The following is a 21,518-nucleotide window of genomic DNA, read 5'->3' on the forward strand; positions in this document are numbered from 1 at the left end:
CAATTAATTAATTAATCTAAATTTAACTCAAATAAAGTTATCTTCAACTACACCAAATTCAATTTAATTATTTAATTAATCTAAATTTAACTCAAATCAAGTTATCTTCACTATATCATATTCAATTTAATTATTTCTATTTAGCCCAAATAGTATTGATAGGCATGTATTGAGACTATACGCATAGTACATGATTAGTAAACGAAAAAAATTAATTGTTATTGTTTGGGTTAGGAATAAAATTTCAAAATTCAAAAAGTACAGAGACTAAAATTGACCTATTTGAAAAATATAAGGACTAAGTCTAAAACTTTGACAAAGTACAAAGACTAATAACAAAATTTAACCGAATAAACATTAAGTCAATGTGAATTAGTTCGAATTAAGAAAATTACTATGTTGAAGCCCGACCCAAGATAAGGCTAAGTCTTCCTTTATTACAAATTTCAACTTTTCCAAAACTATGTAATCTTGTAAATCTCTTTCTTTTTTAATCTACACTCATAAATATAACTTGTTAGTGTATAACTAGGACTTTTTTTTTTTTTTATTTGGGTTTTCCAATTTTATTATAGCATAAAAATAGGGTTGAAAAACAATATGAAAATCCTTGTAAGTATAGGAAAACTTAATTTTCAACTCCAAAAGAAATAGGAATTCCTATGTTAATGAAAATTCATATGATCTAAGTCAGTTTATTTCACTTTTTATATAGCTTCTTCTTCTTCTTCTCTCCCCTTTTGCATTGTTAAAAAAACTACCTATTTACATACTCAAAAAAGAAGAAATGATAGGTTTAAAGAAACGATGAAACTGAAATTGAAACAAGGGTTGAACAAAATTGACGACAACAACTCGTCTGGAGGCAATAATGTAACACCCCTTACCCACCTCCATCACTGGATTAGGGTTATAGGATGCTACAACAAAAAGCAAAACAAAAGCATACAATTCCATTCAAATTTTAACTTAAATCAATTATCAATAGTTATTCATTCAATAATCATGCTATTTGTACTAAAACGGGACTTAAATCGAGCCTACGAAACTTTAAAAAGTAATTGAGGAACAAGAAAGGACTAATTTGGAACATAACGTAAAAGTAGGGTAAAAACTAATAACAGGGGTCACACGCTCGTGTGACAAAGCTGAGGTCGTGTGGTGTAATAAAACATGATCGTGCCAATCAATCGTATGTAAAGGAAAAGTCCATGTAAGAAGAGACACACGGTTGTGTCTCCAGACCATGTAACAAACTGTGGTCGTGTGAACCTAAAATCACAAAAATTAAATAGAGCACACAGCCGTGCCCCATTCCCGTGTGTCAAATTATGTGGTAGATGGTGTGTGCTTTATGGTACCTTGAAATACAATATTTTCATCAATGCTTTACTTAAATCCCAAACATACCTAAATCATGCATTCAAACAACTCAAAACACATCAAATTTATGTCAAAATATAACATGTTCCTAATTTTAACTAATATGCCTTTTGGCACCATCACATCCAACCAAACTAAACAAATGAATCATTCATCTAAGCAATTCATATATCCATCAATGTGCAATGTACCACAATTGTTAACTAAACCATACTTTTCTATCAACCCAAAACTTATCTAACTTTTTCCAAAATAAACTTACATCAAACTCAAGTATACCATTATTTTTGTACCTAAATGAACTCACCATATCCATATATATCTATATACCACAATTTCACAATTCACCATCATTAATTAAAGCATATAACAATATTACATTCCAAGTTCATCCATTTAATAGTTTAGACCAACATGCCATTTCCACCAGAGCTTCATCACATCCACTATATAATATACCAAGACTAACATTAAACATTAACTTAACACATTACATATAAGCCTTTAAACATATTACGAATTTAACCTAAATCTTCAAATTCACCAACCCAAAATACTCTATATACATGCCACAAAACTGAAATAATGAGTCAAAATCTACCGAGATAGAAGCTTGATAATGTGAGCATTGAAGTTTATTCGTCCAGCTAGTTCCGCAAAATGTTAACTACAAAAAACAAAGAATGAACAAAATAAACTTGTATAGCTCAGTAAGTCCATATTTAAATCCAAACCAACTTACCTCAATTTACAAATTGAAACTAAAAGCAACTTAGATTAAAATAAACCTGACAAACCATTTGCAAAAACAAATGGGATTAGCACTGAAATAATTCATCATATACTTAATGCCCTTCAATAATTTAATCAAAATCGTTCATATATACATTTCATCGAATCAGTACCAAAAAGAGACATTCTTGTATGATCATTCTCTAGCATAAATATTTTAATGGATAAACACATGTATTAACAAATAATTTAAATATCAATCACAAATTTTAATAGCCCAATGAACTATAGTAACATAACTTGGTTACTCGGTAACTAGATCACAACAAAGAGCATCAAAATGCTAAACTATAGTAACCTAACAAACCATTTGCAAAAAGTAGATTGGATTAGCACTAAAATAATTCATCATATACTTCATGCCCTTCAATAATTTCATTAAAATCATTCATATATACATTTCATTGAATCAATACCAAAAAGAAACATTCTTGTATGATCATTCTCTAGCATAGATCTTTTAATGGATAAACACATGTATTAACAAATCATTTATAAATCAATCATAAATTTTAATAGCCTAGTGAACTATAGTAACATAACTCGGATACTTGGGTAACTACATCACACTAAAGAGCATCAAAATGCTAAACAGAGGCACTATAGTGCAAACAGAGGCATGAATGTGCAATCATATGCACTGAAGTGAAAACAGAGACACCAAAGTGTATACAGAGGCACCAAAGGGCAATCCAGTACAAGCACGCGTTCTAACCCTATTGGCATGTCAATCGTATCCTAATCGCTTACTACGTTCAAACGGGCATTTAACAGATTTCATAACATTTATAAATTAGAGGCACTTCCAGAATATCCATACACATGCGGTAAATCAATTAGGTTCTTTCCGTAAACATATATAACTTATGTTTCGTATATGTTCATCACTTTACAAATAAGTCTTACTCAACTTACACTTAATTGTAACAAATAACAATCTCAATCCAACATTAAAAATTCAATCACAATTTAATTAACAAATTCATAACAACACCAAACATAAATATATACATATATCTATACTAAAACTTACCAATTAATTCACTAATGATTGACTCGTAGAGACTAATCGTAATTTTCTTTTCTTTTCCCGGTTATCCTCCGTGCGATTCAATTCTTAATCTATATAATAATTAAATTCAATTTATCAATTTCAAGTACATTATCATACTCATTTTATGCATATGACTTATAAATTTCATTTTAAAATTTTTTCTAAACTTTTACACTTTGTTCAATTTAGTTCCTAAAATCAAAATTATTACAATTTTCACATTCAAGCCCCAATACACAAAATTGATCCTACTTACATCCATAATCAGCCTTCAAGCACTTAAAAATTATATAATTTTCATGCTAAACTTTACTTATTTTCACATTAGTTCGTAAACTCAAAACTAACAAAAATTCCTTTACAAAATAGTTCTAATCAACAACCAAGCTTATAAATCTTTCATTTGATCTCATGAACACCAAAAATTCATTAATGAAAAGTCCCTAAACCTTTAACAGTTTTACAAAGTAGTCCTCAGGTTAGCTAGATTAAGCTACAATGATATTAAAAACATAAAAAAGACTAAAAACGAGTTAATAAATTACTTACAGGCATACACCCAAAGTCACTGAACCTTCAAGCTCTTCAATGGAGATTTTAAGTTTGGTTTTTTGGTGGAAAATCAATAAGGAAGATGATATGTTATTCTTATTTTATGTTTTTACTTTATTATATTTATTTTAACATTAAAATTAATGTATAAAATGTAACAAAACATCCACTAATTACCATAATAAAAATGGTCTATTTGCCTTATAAATCCTTAAACAAACCTTAATTGTACACTTTAGCGAATAATAATCAATAGTGATGAAGTTTTACATCTTTTATGATTTAGTCATTTTTCTTTAATTAACTACACAATCGTTAAAATTACCAGACCAAAACTTGACTCAACTCTATATTAGACTAGTAAATATTTTACTGACTTGATCATCGAAAATGGGGGTTCTGAACCACCATTTTCTGTACCATTGAAAAGCAGGATGTTACAGATAAATAACCTAGAAACTATGCATCTGTGAGAATATTTAGAATTGATATTATAATTGCTTCCATTGAAGAAGATGTGATTGCGAACTAACCTCCAGCTGATTCTTCAAAGAAACGAAAAGAAAGGGTCGAGTTAAGTAGATCAAAGAAGCCGATGTCGAAACAAAAAAGGAAAAAGCACAAGCAGAAGGCTACTTTTGGGGCTCAACCCTGTTTTCCCCAAATGTTAAAAGAGATGATCAAAGACATGGATGGGAACGAAGAGAAACTAATTATACAAAAGACAATCTACAAAACTAATTTGAGAAAGCACCATAGATGTCTCTCCATAGCCATGAATTGAGTCGAGGTCAAGTTTCTTACAGATGAAGAGACAAGTGCATTGAAACAAAGTACTAAGGAGGGGATAGAAGCATTAATGATTGAGCAATGTTTGAAAACCAGGGACATGAGTTTGAGAATATGGGACATGCCAAAGCCAACAAGCCTTTTCAGCTCCCTCTATGTCTTAATAATTAGGTGGAAATCAGTGGTAGAAGGTAATGACTTGAAGGTACGTGATGTGGTTCAAGTGTGGTCATTTTAGGTCAATTCCAAACTATGTTTTGCACTCATAATTGTTCCTTGAATAAGGAAGACGGAGCTAGATTTTAGGTTGGACTGGAGTTGTTCCAAATTTAAGGTTGTTGTAATTTTATTTGGCATTATTTTTTAATTTTTTGAATTTCTAGTATTGAAAACATCTATCAATCCATGCAACTCTTTTCTTTTCTTTTCTTTATTTTTCAATCTAATTCACCTATTTATAATATCTAAAAATATTCTCTGCAATTGTTTGTTGACAAAAAATGCATATAAATATAAGAGAAATCAATAAAAAAAATATTTCTTAACAATATTTGGCATGTAAAATGTGTTGATTTCGAGATATATATATAGGATGTATTGGCATATGTCTCATTATTTTTTACATGATACAGATAGGAAATATATATACATATATAATTCAACGACACAAGATAAAGATAATTCAATGTCCCTTTGAACACCGTCCCAATTGTTGAAGTACCAATTAGGTTGCTGAAATCTTGGCAGGCTGTAGCTTTGTTACACTTGAAATGCCATTTTGCTGCAGCTATCAACAAATAACTAATAATATTTTTAAATTTTATGAAATTAAAGGACATGTACTCCTAATCTTTATTTGGAAATTTTAGGATTTTTACACTTGAAAGTTAAAATCTGCAAACTAAACATAATATATCTAAGTAGGAGACTGAATATCGAAAGATGAACCATTTTTTTGTGGATCATTTCTCATGCATACACATCCAAAGTTCCTTAGTCAAGAAAGGCACATAACAGATAGAGAAATGACAACAACTGGATTTTGTTGCAATTGAATGTAATTTGACTGTAGTTGCTCTGACAATGAATTTGTTTGTTTTAGGTTACATTTTAGTCACTTATGTTTGAAATGTTACGTTTTAGACACTTACGTTATCATATTGTAACATTTTAGTCACTGAGCGTTAATTTTCGTTAACAGTGTAATGGTAAGCTAATGTGGCACGTTAAATCAGCATTTCAAACGAAAATTTTAAGTTAAATAATACAATTGGTCCCTATAATTTTTTCGTTTTGCGCAATTGAATTTTTTTTCTTTCATGTTCTTTCAACTTTCATTGTTTTTCATTCTCTTCTCCTTCTCCCTCTGTTTACCTCCCTTCTCCATTTCTTTTAACATAGTTTTTCTATGTTTTCCCTTTGTTAAAACTAGTCTCTGTACTTTTATTTTTTGAACAATTTAATTTTTTTCTTTTATTTCTTTATTTTCCTTTTCTTCTCCTCCTTTATTTTCTCTCTCCTCATATTTTCACTACTGAAACATAATATTTGCCCACTAAATAAATCAAGCCCTTGTTTCTTTCACATGATTCCTAAATTGAATTTCACTCAAAACCAAATATCAATGATTCTTAATCAAATCTCAATTTGAATGTAACGAATTTTGACACTAAAATTAAATCTAACTAATCAATATAAAAATCATATAATTAATCAAATCTAAACATAAATTGAATTTTTTATATTCAAAACATTTTTTTTTGTTTCCAAACTTTTACAAAATTGTGTAGATTATTCATTTCCTTTTCTTTTATTTTATTTTCTACCGAATAAAATTAAGCAAATGACAAAATTGATCTAAATCTTCTTGGATATTCTTAAGAAAGCTTGATTGGAAGTCGAGTATGAATGAACCGAAGAGAGAAAGGGAGCATGGAACCAAACTGGTTTGGGTAAAGTTGAGGGTAAGTTTCGTATAGTGATCGTTTTAGTCTTTGAGAGTTTAGAGCTCGTTTGAAGAATCCGTAAAACAATGTATTTTCGAGAGGGCGAGAATGTTGTAGGTAAGATAGATAATGTGGTCATGCGGGTTGTTTAGGAGGTTAAGGGAATAGACTCGGGAAGCTTTGTTGAGGGTGGATTGCCATAAGTAACGACTGGCGAGTTCTTCAAGTGAGGCAAGCTTGTAGGCTAGCTTATTGAGAGATCCAAATTAGTTCGTTAAAGCGATGATGGATGATAAGGGTTTGTAATTGTTAGGTGAGAATATGCGAAGCAAGTTTTATTTTGGTTTTAGCTTTCACCTTTTATTTTTTCATAAACATAAAAAAGTTTTAACAAATGGAAAACATAAAAAAGCTACGTTAAAAGAGATGGAGAAGGGAGGAAAATAGAGGGAGAAGCATAAGAGAATGGAAATAAAGGGAAAAAAAAGGAAAGTTGAAAGAACATAAAAGAAAAATAATTAAATTGCTCAAAACGAAAAAATATAGGGACCAATTGTATAATTTAACCTAAAATTTTTGTCTGAAATGATGATTTAATGTGCCACATTAGCTTACCTTTACCTCATTAACAATAATTAACGGCTTGGTGACTAAAATGTTACAACACGTTAACGTAAGTGACTAAAACGTAACATTTCAAATATAAATGACTAAAATGTAAAGTGAGGTAAACAAAAGTAACTATTTTGAGAGTTTACCCTTTAAAAAATTATCTTATTTTTTTGTAAAAGGGATAATTACAAAAACTGATATTAAACTTCTCCTTCCCACAAGCATCAGCTTGGATTCAATGATGATTCCTTTAAATGTATCACCCTCACAGGCGAAGCAGGGGCCAAATTTGTCAAGTGATCAGCACATTTGTTATCTTCACGTTAAGATATGTTGAATTTCCATGACCCATTTTATTTGATAAAATCTAAGCAATTTTTAATTAATGTCTCCATTGAATGATAATTCTTATAAAGTCTCTTCAAGAATTCAACCACCAACAAAACATGGAGCTCGAATATTAAATGCACTCCACTTAAGGACTTCGAAAGATATAGACATGCACAGACACCCCAAAATTCAGCATGAGCACTATCAGTCACGCCTATATTCAACATAAAATCCCCCCAATCTAATCTTTGTTTTCGTTTCACAAGAGACCACCTGTCGAAGCCATCGGGAGCCATAATTAACCACTCCATCCGTATTCAAGAGACAAGTCCCAACAGGTGGTTTGTTCCACTAGAATTAGCATAACCCTTGAGTGATTCTTGGTGTAGCAAGACCCGAAACTTTAATGGTACCAACTGCAAGCTTTTGGGCATAATTTAACACTTGCACCCTAGACGTGTATTGGCCTTAAAAGACATACTTGTTGCGGCACTTCCAAAGGCTCCACCAGGCAGTAGTAAAGAGGACGCCCCAAGGTACATTAAAATTAGCCATCATAGAGTCACGACAGTTCTGTTGCAGCCAATCATTGAAAGGCAGGGAGAAAAATTATAGTTGCCGCTGCGTTACACGAAGCGCTAACCGTAGTTCAGTAGTAGCCAATCACTAACGAAATATGTGATCAAGAGATTCCATGACAGCACCATATACAATGCAAGCTGCATTATCCAATCTAGAAACGTACTTGGATCGTGTTTAATCGATTGAAGTAAGCCAACCAAATAAAGAATCTAATCCGTTCTGGACAGTGCAGATGCAGTCAAGTCTTAACTCCGTAACTGATGGTTCCTCAAGTCCCGTTAGCACATTATAAGCTGATCCCACCGAATATTTACCATCACTCTCCAAACCCCAGCAAACATTATCCGGAGTATGACAACGATCCATTATTGGCAATGGGACTACATTGATTTCAAGAGCAGCCCTACGTGATAACTCACCTAAAATGGGTTCTTAATCCTAGTGGTCATTGACAGATATGAAGTCCACAACCTTTTTCGTCACCCACCCACCAATGTTCTAAAAGTTAATACGGAGTCTATTACCCACTTTCTATTTACAACCTTGCGATAACATTACCCGAGTCCTTAAGAGGCCTCGTCAAGTGGATGAAGCATTTGCTTTCAACTCTTCCTCCTTGAAAGATGTGTTATGCATCTATTTCTGCCTGAAAACTTGGCACCAAAGAGCATCATGATCCGTAAGCAATCGCCAACCAGCCTTGGCAAGCATGGCTAAATTATTAAGTCTAGCCTTCCGTAGCCCTCTTCGAACGACATACTTGATCCACTTCACTAGATACTTATGGGTCGAATTGGTAGAGCCACCCAATAAGTTTCAATTAAGGCAGTCTAATTGATCACAAGTTGCAATTAGCAAAAGAGCAAATTGCATCACATAAAGAGGAATGGCACAAGTGGTAGACTAAATTTATACTTTCATCCCCACCGGTGAGAGCACTTTACCTTTCCAATCTCCAAGTTTCTTCATAACTCGATCCATTAGATGTGTATACGATTCTTTAGTTAATCTTTTATGAAATATAAGAACTCCTAAGTAGTTGCCTAAATCATCCATAAGAGGAATACCACATAAGGAACTTAGATTCATTGTTGTAACGAGGTGACACGAAAATTTTCGACTTCTCCAAATTAATGGTCATACATGAAGAGGAGCCAAATTCATGCAGAAAATAATGAACCATTCGTATTTGGCCTGCATTCACTTTTACAAATAAAAGTAAGCCATCACAAAAAACAAATACAACAATGATGATCCTTGTCATACAACTAAAATATTAAAGAACTAAAATATAAATAAAAGCATATAATATAAACGCATTAATAGTTAAGAAGACATATCAAATGTAAACTAAATTCAAAAATATTAAAAGCAAGGATTAAATAAAAAAAATTAGAACTACGAATTAAGGCTAGAATTAAATTAAATTTTAAAATTGAGGGACCAAAATAAGAAATATCCCAAAACACAATAGTTGCTTCTCTCCCCACCCACGCAAGTTCGAAGGTTTGCAGAGTATCGCTGGTTCTTTTATTATTTTAATAATTATTTGATAATGATTATTTCGTGTGACACCCAAAATTATTATAGCTTTTGATAAATAATTTATAACCCATGTTATTTTAGAAATTAATTTTATTTTCATATTAACTATACTATATATAAAATAATTGACTATAAATTAGTATCACGAGTTAATTGGATATAAGTTTAATTAAGGGTTATTAATATTATTATAAAGATATTTTTATAGAGCCTTTAAATAAAATAATAAAAAATATTATTTAAGAATTAAATACAAAATTAATAAAATTATATAAAATTATCTTGCCACTCTCATTTGTTGAAATATTTTTATAAATATATTTTTAATATAAAATTCATGAGATAAAATCTAATTTTAATTTTTAAAAAAACCTAATATGTTAAGCCTATAAATAACAAAAATAAAAATAAAAGAGGTTTTCCCCGATTAGGTCAGCCCGTCAACCGGAAACGTCTGACCGAAGTGAATGTTTTTAGAGACAAAAATTACCCCATTGGTTTACTGTTTCAACACTGTGGAGAGATATTTTAATTACGGCAACAGCATCATAATCTTTAACATCGTTTTGGACGGTGCATCGTACATAGAATAATTTGATCTAATTTAATTACACTTTGACTTTAACCAGTCAAAACCCATAGAAAAGTTCATAATAATAATAGGAAATAAAGAAATCCACTCACCTGTACGAACAAGTCAGAATATGATTGTAGGATTGTATGTTAAAAGGAAAGTAAATTTTGTACTAAATCCGTATTAATTTAACGTTAATAAAATAACCAATTAATGATTTTTGTTGTTGGCCGTTTTCAAAATGAACAAATCAAATCGTGACATCTGGTAGTTTCTTATTTAATTTAATATTTTATAAAATATTAAAAATAAAAATTGATATAAACTTATAAAAAACTATTAATATTATAAAAATTATAACAAATTAATAAAAACAATAAAATTAATAAAAACATATTTAAAATTCTATAAAAAATATTAAAATTCTATAAAAAAAATCATAAGCATTGTAAAAAATTATAAAAAGTATTAAAATTAATATAAAATTATAAAAAAGAATCATAAAAACTTGAACTAGACTTGACCAGTTGGTTAGACTAGTTAGATTGAAATCGGTAAGGGTATCGGTCTAAAGAAAATCATTAGACCGATTGACCTAGGAACAGGACGGTTCAATCATTTTTTTATTTTTTAAATGTTTTTAATTTTAAATGTTCTATTTAATTAAACTAGACAAACTGGTTGAACTGCAGACCGATGGCCTGATCAATTCGACCATTGATCTGATTTTAAAAACCTTAGTTAGAATATTTAATTTTGACATATGATAATAGTTGAATAATGAAATTTTGGTTTGATAAAAATATTTAAAAAAATAGGTTCAATCATATGATTCCCAAGTCAACCAGTCTAATGCCTTTCCCCGAACCGGTACCCTTTTCAATTTCAAGCTAATGGTTGAGTTTCAAGTTTTTATGATTTTTTTTAAAATTTTATAATTTTATATCAATTTTAATATTTTTATATCAATTTTAATATTTTTATTATTTTTAAGAATGTTAATGCAATTTTTTAATTTTAAATAATTTTTATTAATTATATATATTTAAATTTATTATATTTTATAATATTTATAAGTTTTTTATAATTTCAATAAGTTTATATTAATTTTAGTATTTTATTTTTTAATATTTAATATTTTATAATTTTTATGGAAAAATATTAGATTAAACCATAAACTATCACGTGTCACTATTTGATTGGTCCGTCAATTTATTTTAACGATTAATGTTGTCAATGATGGAAATTGTTAACAAAGGAGCTTAATTGATTATTTTAGTTAACGTTGGGGACTTAATTGGGTGCGAATTTAGTAAAGGGTCTTAATTATTATTATTTTTACATTTTCTTAATATTTTTTTGACATATAAGCCTATTAAATACACTATATAATTATGTTAACACGAATATAATAAAATTTATTTAATGTGTTCTCATCAAAAAGAAATTTAATGTGTTGCATTCATAAATGTGGATAACATAACCCTTTCTATTACTACTCAATTTGTTTGTTAAGATTTTGTTTGTTATAGAGAAATGACTATTATATACCTATAACAACTTGTTATGAAAAGATAATTGATGTAAACGTATAAGGGTTAAATATAAAATTGGCACTGTAATTTAGACAAAATGTAACACACATAACTCATATCCGTCGCCGAAATAGGGTTACAGGTCATTACCAAAATTTACAAACTCAAATACAGATATTTCATATCATTTTACATTCATATCAGAAAACAATCATAATCATTCATATCGTCCCTTAAATGAGCCCTCAAGGCCCAAAATACACGTTAGAATTAAATCGGGACCAAATCGGAAACTCAGAAAAATTTTCAGAAAATTTCAAAATTTTCCAAGGTATAAAGGACACACGCCCGTGTGATAGACCGTGTGCCGCACACGACTAAGACACACACCCACCCGTGTCTCTGCCCATGTGGACGAAATTAGGTCATTTCTAAGGCCACATTACTTACCCAATTTGTCTTCCACCTACATTAACAATTTAACACATTCACAAGCCAACACAAAACATTCAAATCAAGTCAAAACTAGGTCATATGCATGACATATCAATACATATGTTTAACTATCCAATTTACTAAAATAACCATACATACATATTGACATATTTTACCATTTATACCATCACAAACCAATCACTAACATGTCTATATGATTTTCTACATTTATCCATCTCAAATACACATCAAACATACTAAGGTCATTTTTACATATCAAAACATAACATTCACAAGCTATACCAATGGCTAGTTTTCAACCAAACACATACATATATACGCCATCATTAGCTAAATTTAGGCTATACATGCCATTATAACCAAAAGTAATTTAATATTTATACCGAAATGAGCCGAAGGATAGTGTGATGATCCTCTGACCAGCTTCCAACCAATTCGAGCCTCTAAATTACTATAAAACAGGAAAAACAAAACAGAGTAAGCTTTTAAGCTTAATAAGTTTGTATAACAGGAAATTAACTTACCATTCTTTTACATCTACTGTAAGCATACAAAATACATCCAAAGTAAGTTGGCTAATAGCCTAAACACATACTTCATCAAACATGTTAGTCGTTTATTTCACATGAATATCAAGAAACATGTATGAGCTCATCAAATATCAAATTTCCATTTATTTCGTGTATATACGAATAATGATTCATTTCGAATTCATATATTTTCTCATGTCAGGATTTTGCATGTTAAATCATTTAAAATATCGATGGATACACGGGTAGTACACACAAGGTGTACAAAACTATAAACCGTCAACTCATATACATGAATGCTCATGCAAACATGTAAACGGGAAGCTCTTTCGAGCCATATAATGGGAAGCTCATGTGAGCCATGTAACGAGAAGCTCATCCGAGCCATAATCGGGAAGTTAAAATGAGCCAATATCGGGAAGCTCCGGAGAGCCAATTAATCGAAAAGATCATGAAAGAGCCTTTAATTGGGAAGCTCCGAAGAGCCATATATCAAGGCGCTCATAAGAGCTGCAGTGTGTCAACAACACATGCAAGATCACAACCAATCAGAATGCTCCGAAGAGTTATTAACGGCAAGCTCGCAAGAACCATTTAATGGGAAACTCATGAGAGCTAATAACGGGACAGTCTTTCAGTCTGTGGTGTGTCTACAACACATGTAGGACCACAACCAATACGAGAACCCTATATCCATCGAATTTCATTTATTCAAACGGGACTTAATGCATGTTGGTCATCGTCGAATATGTGATTACTTTTCTATAAAGAGCAATATTACAATCATATACATACAATTCAATTTAACATTTAAATATACAATTTGATTATACGAACTTACCTCGACAAGTGTTCGTGTACGCAAAATCTACTAATCTCACACTTTCTTTTCCTTGATCTAACTTCATATTTGGTCTATCCGGATCTATATGAATGAATTTAACATCAATATAATGCAATTCTTACTCAATTCAATCCAATACACATATTTTTCAAAATTACCATTTTACCTTTATACTTTTAATTAATTACGATTTCATCCCTAGGCTCGAAAAATGAAATTCATGCAATTTAGTCCTTATTCCAAGCTTAGAAATTTTATATATATATATCAATAGTAGCCCTTGAATTCCATAAAATTCATAATTTTCCATGAATTCAACATCTTTTCAATTTAATCCTAAATCATGATTTCATCAAAATTCTTTAACAAAATACTTTTAACTACCCAACAACATCTCAAATTCATCATCTAATAACTAAAATCATATAAACTCAACAATGGTAACTTCCAAAACTTTCAATAAAATCAAAAACTAAGGTAAAGTTTACTTGGACCTAATTGTAACAATCTCAAAAACATAAAAATTTCAAGAAACGGGTAAGGATTTGACTCACATTAAGTAAAAATTAAAGAACCAACTTAAACCCTCTCTCCCATGGCTATTCTTGGCCGAATTTTATGAGGAAATATCTAGAAAATCTTTAATTCCAGTTTTATTTCATTTTAATTTGGCAAAATTTACAATTTTGCCATTAATTGGTTTTATTTTATTAATTTCCTATGTTATGTAGCCTCAGCCATTTACTTTAGGCATATTTATGCCTTAAGTCCTCCCTTATTTATTGGTTAAGTTATTTAATCACTTAACTATTATAATTAACAAGTTTTGCACCTTTTTCAATTTAGTCCTTTTTAACAAATTAGACATGTAACTGGTAAAATTTCTTAACGAGATTTTCATACGACACTCCTATCTTACCATAGACCATTCAAAAATATTAAAATGAATTTTATTTTGACCTCAGATTTGTGGTCCCGAAACCACTCTTTCGATTTCACTAAAAACGAATTGTTACAACTCTCCCCCTTAAGAGGTTCGGATATTGTTTTCTCATAGTTTCTTTAGGTTCCCAAGTAGCCTCTTCTATTTCGTATCGTTGCCAAAGAAATTTTACTAGAGTTACCTTTTTATTTCTCAGTTCTTTTGTCTCTCGTGCCAGAATTCTGATCGGTTCCTCACTGTATGTCATGTCAGGCTGAATCTCAACATCTGTTGGAGAGATAACATGTGAAGGATCTGATCGACATCATCGTAACATAGACACATGAAAAACATTGTGAATTCTGTCGAGCTCTAGCGGTAATGCCAATCGGTACACAACAGGTCTGATTCTTTCAGTGATCTCATATGACCCGATAAATCGTGGACTCAGTTTTCCTTTACGACCAAACCAAAGAACTTTTTTCCAAGGTGATATTTTCAAGAATACTTTGTCACCGACTTGGAATTCTATTTCTTTTCGTTTAAGATTTGTATAGGATTTTTGACGATCAAAAGCCGTTTTCAAGCTGTCTCAGATCACTTTCACTTTTTCTTCGGTTTCACAGATCAGATCAACTCCATGTATCTTTTTCTCACAGAGCTCAGTCCAATACAATGGAGTTCTACATTTACAACCATACAGAGTTTCAAACTGTGTCATCTTTATGCTTGACTGGTAGCTTGTAACACCCCCTAACCCTAAATCGTCGTTGGAACAGGGTTACGGAGCATTATCAGACATATCAGATAACTTATGACCAATTTAAACATCATTCTACAACCATAATCACAAAAATCATATACTTAACCTATACATCACCTAGTTATATGTCAAATTATCAAAACAAAGATACATCACTAAAATTTATCTGAGGTCGGGATTGCTCTGGATGCTAGACCGGACATTGGCTTTCTATTAACCTCCGCACAAAAAAATCCGTACGCTGAGTATGGGTATACTCAGTGGTATTACCATAATTCAAATTTATAACATTAACTGATAAATTATATACATTCAATTTATGCCTACAATTAACCGATAAATTATCTCATACTTTAAATCAACTTGATCATTAATATCAATAGGCAATATTTCACTATCTATCAATAAGCAATATTTCACTATCTCAATTTCATTGGATTTTTCACATCTCATTCCAATAGTTCATTTCAATTCATATACAATTCATTCAATTTATCACTATATTCAATATCAATTCTATTGCAATTTGTACTCATTAATACCATATAAAAAATTTACTCTAAATCAAATCATGAACTTTGGGTTCATGTCTTCAAATCTCATATCTCGATTTCCAATTCACATATCAATTCACAATTTCACTTTCTCATTTCTTTCCATAGCTCAATCAATCACACTTATTCAAATTTTCTCATTTCAATTATTTACCCCTATTAACAAGACTCGGACCTTGGCGGATATACGGACCCAACCAAACACACCAGTACGACACATTGTGCCTAAAACGGTACATAGTACCTAATCAGTATACAACACATAAGTGCTTGAAACGACATACGAGGTGTCTGATACGACACACACGAGGTGCCTGATACGACACACATGAGGTGCCTGAAATATGACACATAAAGTGCTTGATATATGACACATAAAGTGCCTAATCAGCAGAGCCGATAAATCTCGTACTCTTCCAAATCCTATGGCATGCCAACTATATTCGACTTAGCCCGACTAGTTAATAGGGTATTCCAATTCTCAATTAAATCTCAATTCAGTCGCAGTTTCTCACATTTTCAATTGAATCATTTTCCACTTTTCAATCAATTTTCAATTCACATATTCCTAATTCAATGCACTTTCTCAATTCAATATGCATTTCAATTATTAACATATAATCACAATTCAATTTAATTTCATACAATTCAATATCATTTAATTCAGTTTCGATATTCACCTTATTTTTATTTACTAAAAATATTATTCAAAATTCAACAATTGCTATTAATAAATTCAATACTAATATGCATTTATGATTCAATTCAATCGTGATACTTACCTCAATTTGCTTATCATGTATATTAATTTAAATTTTAACAATTAATAATTAAATTTGAATTATGGTAATACTAACCAAAATTTCTCTCGAGTCACTCCTTGTCCACCTTCTTATTTCCTTTCTTGGCCAATGACTCTTGCACGACATTAGCTACATAATTAAACAATTAAAAATCATTAATACACAATTTCATCTAAATATTTCCATTTATACCTAAACTTTACCTAATTTCTAATTTAATCCATTATCAATACTAATTTTATTTTCCCAATCTAACTCCATATTCTTTCTCAATTCTTACTATAAACTCATTTTAACTCTTCAATTTCACCATAAATCCATAATTTCGAGATCCTTTCAATTTAGTCCCTACTATTCAAAACTTACACTTTATTTTACAATTAAATCCTTTACTAACTTCTAACTTGAAATTAAATCAATTTAACCCCTAATTCATCATCTTTCCCAACATGAACCATGTCAAAAAAATCTAATATCTTACAAAATTTCAACATAAATCTAATAATACTTTGTTCTAGGATTCCAAAAACATCAAAACTAAGAGAAAATGGACTAAATTGACTTACCAATTTATGCTTGGAACCTCAAAACCTCAATTTGCCCTTTTCTTTCTTTCCTTCTTTCCTTATCTTTCATTTGCCTATTTTGTTTCTATTTCTCTTTTCTATCTTTTATTTCTTTTATTTAACTAGTTTAATATAATAACAATAAAATAATATTATTTACTTAAATTATAAGTAAATATGTAATAATTCTTGATATATGTATTTCATTTTTCCACATGTCATCATATACCCATACATTTATCAACTTTTTTTGTTTATTTAAAATATAATAATATAATATATAAATATCTTTTACTTAATTAATAAGTATGTATATATATTAATTACAAATGTATACATATATTTATTACACATGTATTTATAATTACCACACACTTGTCACTTTTTATGGTTTAATTATTAGTTTAGTCCTTTCACCTTTCTCTATTCTATAATTAACTTTCAAACTTAATTCAATTTAGTCCTAATACTCAATTAACTTTAATTCAACTAAATTCACTTAACTAAAATCCAATTGGTCATATAATTAATTCTATAAATATTTTTAATAATTATTTTACGATTCTGTTTTACCAAAACAGAGACTCGATAATTCACTTTCCAATGCCTGCACTTTTTAGGTCGTTACATAGCTATTATTTTATGCGAATTCAACTAACGGCAAATATTTCTCCCAGTTGCCTTTGAATTCTAAAATACAACACGAGGCATATCTTCTAGAACCTGTATTACACGCACGGATTGGCCATTAGTCTGTGGATGAAATGCAATACTAAAATGTAATTGCGTACCCAGAGCCTCTTGCAACTTATTCCAGAATCGAGATGTAAAACACGAATCTGTAACATTCTGAAATAGGGCCTAAATGGAATAGTGGTTGTGAAACCACGAATCTGAGATAGAAAAGTTTAGTGTGATTAATTTTTATCATTTACCGATTGATTGGATGCATGTGTTAGAATACCGATAAGAAATTTCAGCGATTGCATGTCTGAATTGCATATTAGGGTTTAATTACAAAAATGGGTAAATATGAGCTTTAGATGATAAAGGATTTAATTGAAGTGCATAATTGAAGTAGAGATCCTTAAATGGTAATTAGACCATTAGATTTTCATGGCCAAAAATGGGCATGCATAGATAAAAATAACTAAAGTTTTAATGAAGGGAATTTTAGTTATTTGGTAATAAAAAGAATTAAAAGGGAAAAAGATGGCAAAATGTGCTCATCTTCTTCCATAGGGCCGAAACTTCAAGGGACTCCATAGCTAGGGTTTCTTCACTTTCTCAAGCTCATAGTAATTGCATCCAAGCCCCGTTTTTAATGTTTTTTTACGTTTTTGGAGTCCTCGTAGCTTAGTTTAGCTTATTCTACCATTAATTCATGTTAGGGTTCATATTTGGAAAAGTACCCATAGGTGAAATGTGTTTATTTTTATTTTTTATGGTAGAATATGAAGCTTGAAATTATGTTAAATAACTTTTTCTAGGCGATTTTAAGTGAAAACGAGTAAAACGACAAAATCGGTAAAAATACCTAATGTTCATAAGTAAATGTTAAAGTGGGAATTTGATGTTGCCATAGAAGGGAAAGATGTTCAGCATGTCATAAAACAAAAGAGTAAGGGATGAAGTTTAATTTTTGAGCTTTGAGGAAAAAAGTGCAAATATGTAAAAGTTTAGGGGTAAAATCGTAATTTTGCCAAAGTTTGAGTCAAGGACTGTTTTGATGAATATGAGTATTAAATAAGCTAAATTTGCTATTATAGATCAAGAGGAACGAAATCTGAAGTTAGACCAGGGAAAGAAAAAGGTTGAGGACTAAATTGCTAGATTTGATCGTATTTTGTACCGAAGTAAGTTTACAGTAAATAAATGCAATATTTCAATAATTATTATTAATTTTTTTATTTTCCAACAATTATATACTTATTTCATGAAATTATTTAATGTTGACTCAAGTATAAGATGATAGAGAATCAGTGTTAAAAAGTCCTGTTGAAACATTAGAAATGTATCGAATACAAATGTCATGACATTAAGGGGATGAGATCCCATGTAAGACCATGTCTGGGACATGGCATTGGCATTATTGAGGTTATGAGAGGTCCCACGTAAGACCATGTTTGGGACATAGCGTTGGCACCGAGATGAGAGGTCCCCCGTAAAACCATGTTTGGGACATGGCATGGGCATCGATATAAGAACTCCCATGTAAGACCATATATGGGATATGGCATTGGCAGTACAGGAAACATCCCATGTAAGACTATGTCTGGGACATAAATTTGGCATGTTATTATTAGACAGGAGACCCGAGTATCCTTAGTATTCCAAGTGGTTTAACGGGCTAGTAAATAGACTATGTTACATAAAAGTTCAGGTAAAAGCATAATAAATAGATTCAGGTGAGTTATAAAGGTTAAGAATATCTCAGTTATCAGTTGAGAAAGAAATTTCAGTAAGGGAGGAGTAAGTTATAATCATGAGTTATTTAAGTAAGCAAGTAAGTAAACAAGTAAGAGAGTAAGTAAAGAAGAAAGTAAAGATCATGATACTTGATGATAATTTATGAGTATAATTATTTATGATAAATGTTGTTATTTATTTGCTTGTAAACTTACTAAGCTTTACGCTTACTCCTTTTATTTTCCTTTTTTTTATAGTATCGCCAAGCAAATTTAGGGATCGTAAGGACGTCGGAGATCGTTTCACACTATCAATAGATCATCTCGGTATTTTGTGATTCGAAACGTTTTAAGTTATGGCATGTATAGGGACTTAGTCATTTTGTGTGTGTCCTTATGATATGGCTAATGAATAGCATGTAAATACTCAATAATGATTAGCCATTGAAATGACTATTTAAGAACATGTTTTGGTGTTATGTATGCCTAAATGATATTTAATACAAAGAAATTTTAAAAGAGTAAAAATTTGCAATTGAACAGTTTTTGGACAACAGCTTTGACGTGATTATGAAAAATCACCAAGGATAGTAGAAATGGAATTAGAGAGTTAATGAGATATAGAATTAAATATTATTGAGTCTATTTTCACATGAAAGAAACGATGTAGGCAAAGGAATTTTATATTTTGTAATATTTGAATTTTAGTGAGACAGGGTTAGAATGGTTTTTGAAGTCCCCTGTTCTGACTTTAGAAAATCATTAAAAATTTTATAGAAATAATTATGAGTCATAATTTACATGTATAGATTCCTTAGTGAGTCTATTTTTAATAGAAATAAACAGAAGCATCATATGAAGCCGGTACAATGAGATAATTGATTCTTAGTGAATAAAGGTCAGAACCGTCAGACAGTGAAATAGGGGAGACTTTAATGAATAAATTGTACTATTTGGCTAATCCAAAAATTTTGGAAATTTTATGATAAGAAGATATATGAGTCTAGTTTTAGAGAAAATCTACGGATCTAAATTTTGAGTTTTTTAACTCGAGTTATAATTAAATTAGTGACTGTTATGCAAGTGGACAGTTTTATTCTGAATAGTAAAATAAATTATTTTGATTTGTTTAAGTATTCAGAAAATTTGTTTAATGCTCTGATCTAGTAAGTTAAGTCAAATAACGCCTCATGCTCGACTCTGAAAATGGTCTCGGGTAAGGGTTGTTACATTTATTAGTATCAGAGTGAGAGTTTAGTCGGTTCTCAGAATATTCAGTATGAATAAGAGTCTAGCTATACATGTCATACTTGTATTTTGATAGTGTGACAACTTCTGACGATTTTAAAATGTTTTTCTTTTATAGTTATGGATCCCGAATGAGCTGGTGCAGATGATGTAGAGAGTAATGCGCCCGCTCCCGTAGAAGGGACGGTGCCACCAGATAATAGTGAAAGGCCCGTTACAGTTAGTCAGGGAGGAGGGGCTCGAGAAACCTTCTTCCAAGCTATGAATGAATGGTTTGTTGAGTTTGTTCATACGAATCTGGCTGTTAGACCTCGATCCCCTCATGATTCTCTGATCCCCCATGTAGGTCCCCCAGTCATAGATATAGTTATAAGAGAAAGACCACCAGTTGATAAGATCAGAAAACAAGGGGATGAAGAGTTTCGGGCTACTAAAGATTATGATGCAGAGAGAGCAGAATTTTGGCTCGAGAATACTATCAGAGTCTTTGATGAGTTATCCTGTACACCTGAAGAATGCATGAAGTGTTTTGTCTCACTCCTTAGAGATTCGGTCTATCATTGGTGGAAGACTCTTGTGTCAGTTGTACTGAGCGAGAGAGTTACTTGGAATTTCTTTCAGGAGGAGTTTCGTAAAAAGTATATCAGTCAGAGATTTATTGACTAGAAAAGAAAAGAGTTCCTTGAGTTAAAGTAGGGTAAGATGACTGTAACCGAGTATGAACATGAAT

This window comes from Gossypium raimondii, chromosome 8 (assembly GCF_025698545.1).
Source record: "Gossypium raimondii isolate GPD5lz chromosome 8, ASM2569854v1, whole genome shotgun sequence".
Lineage (NCBI taxonomy): Eukaryota > Viridiplantae > Streptophyta > Magnoliopsida > Malvales > Malvaceae > Gossypium > Gossypium raimondii.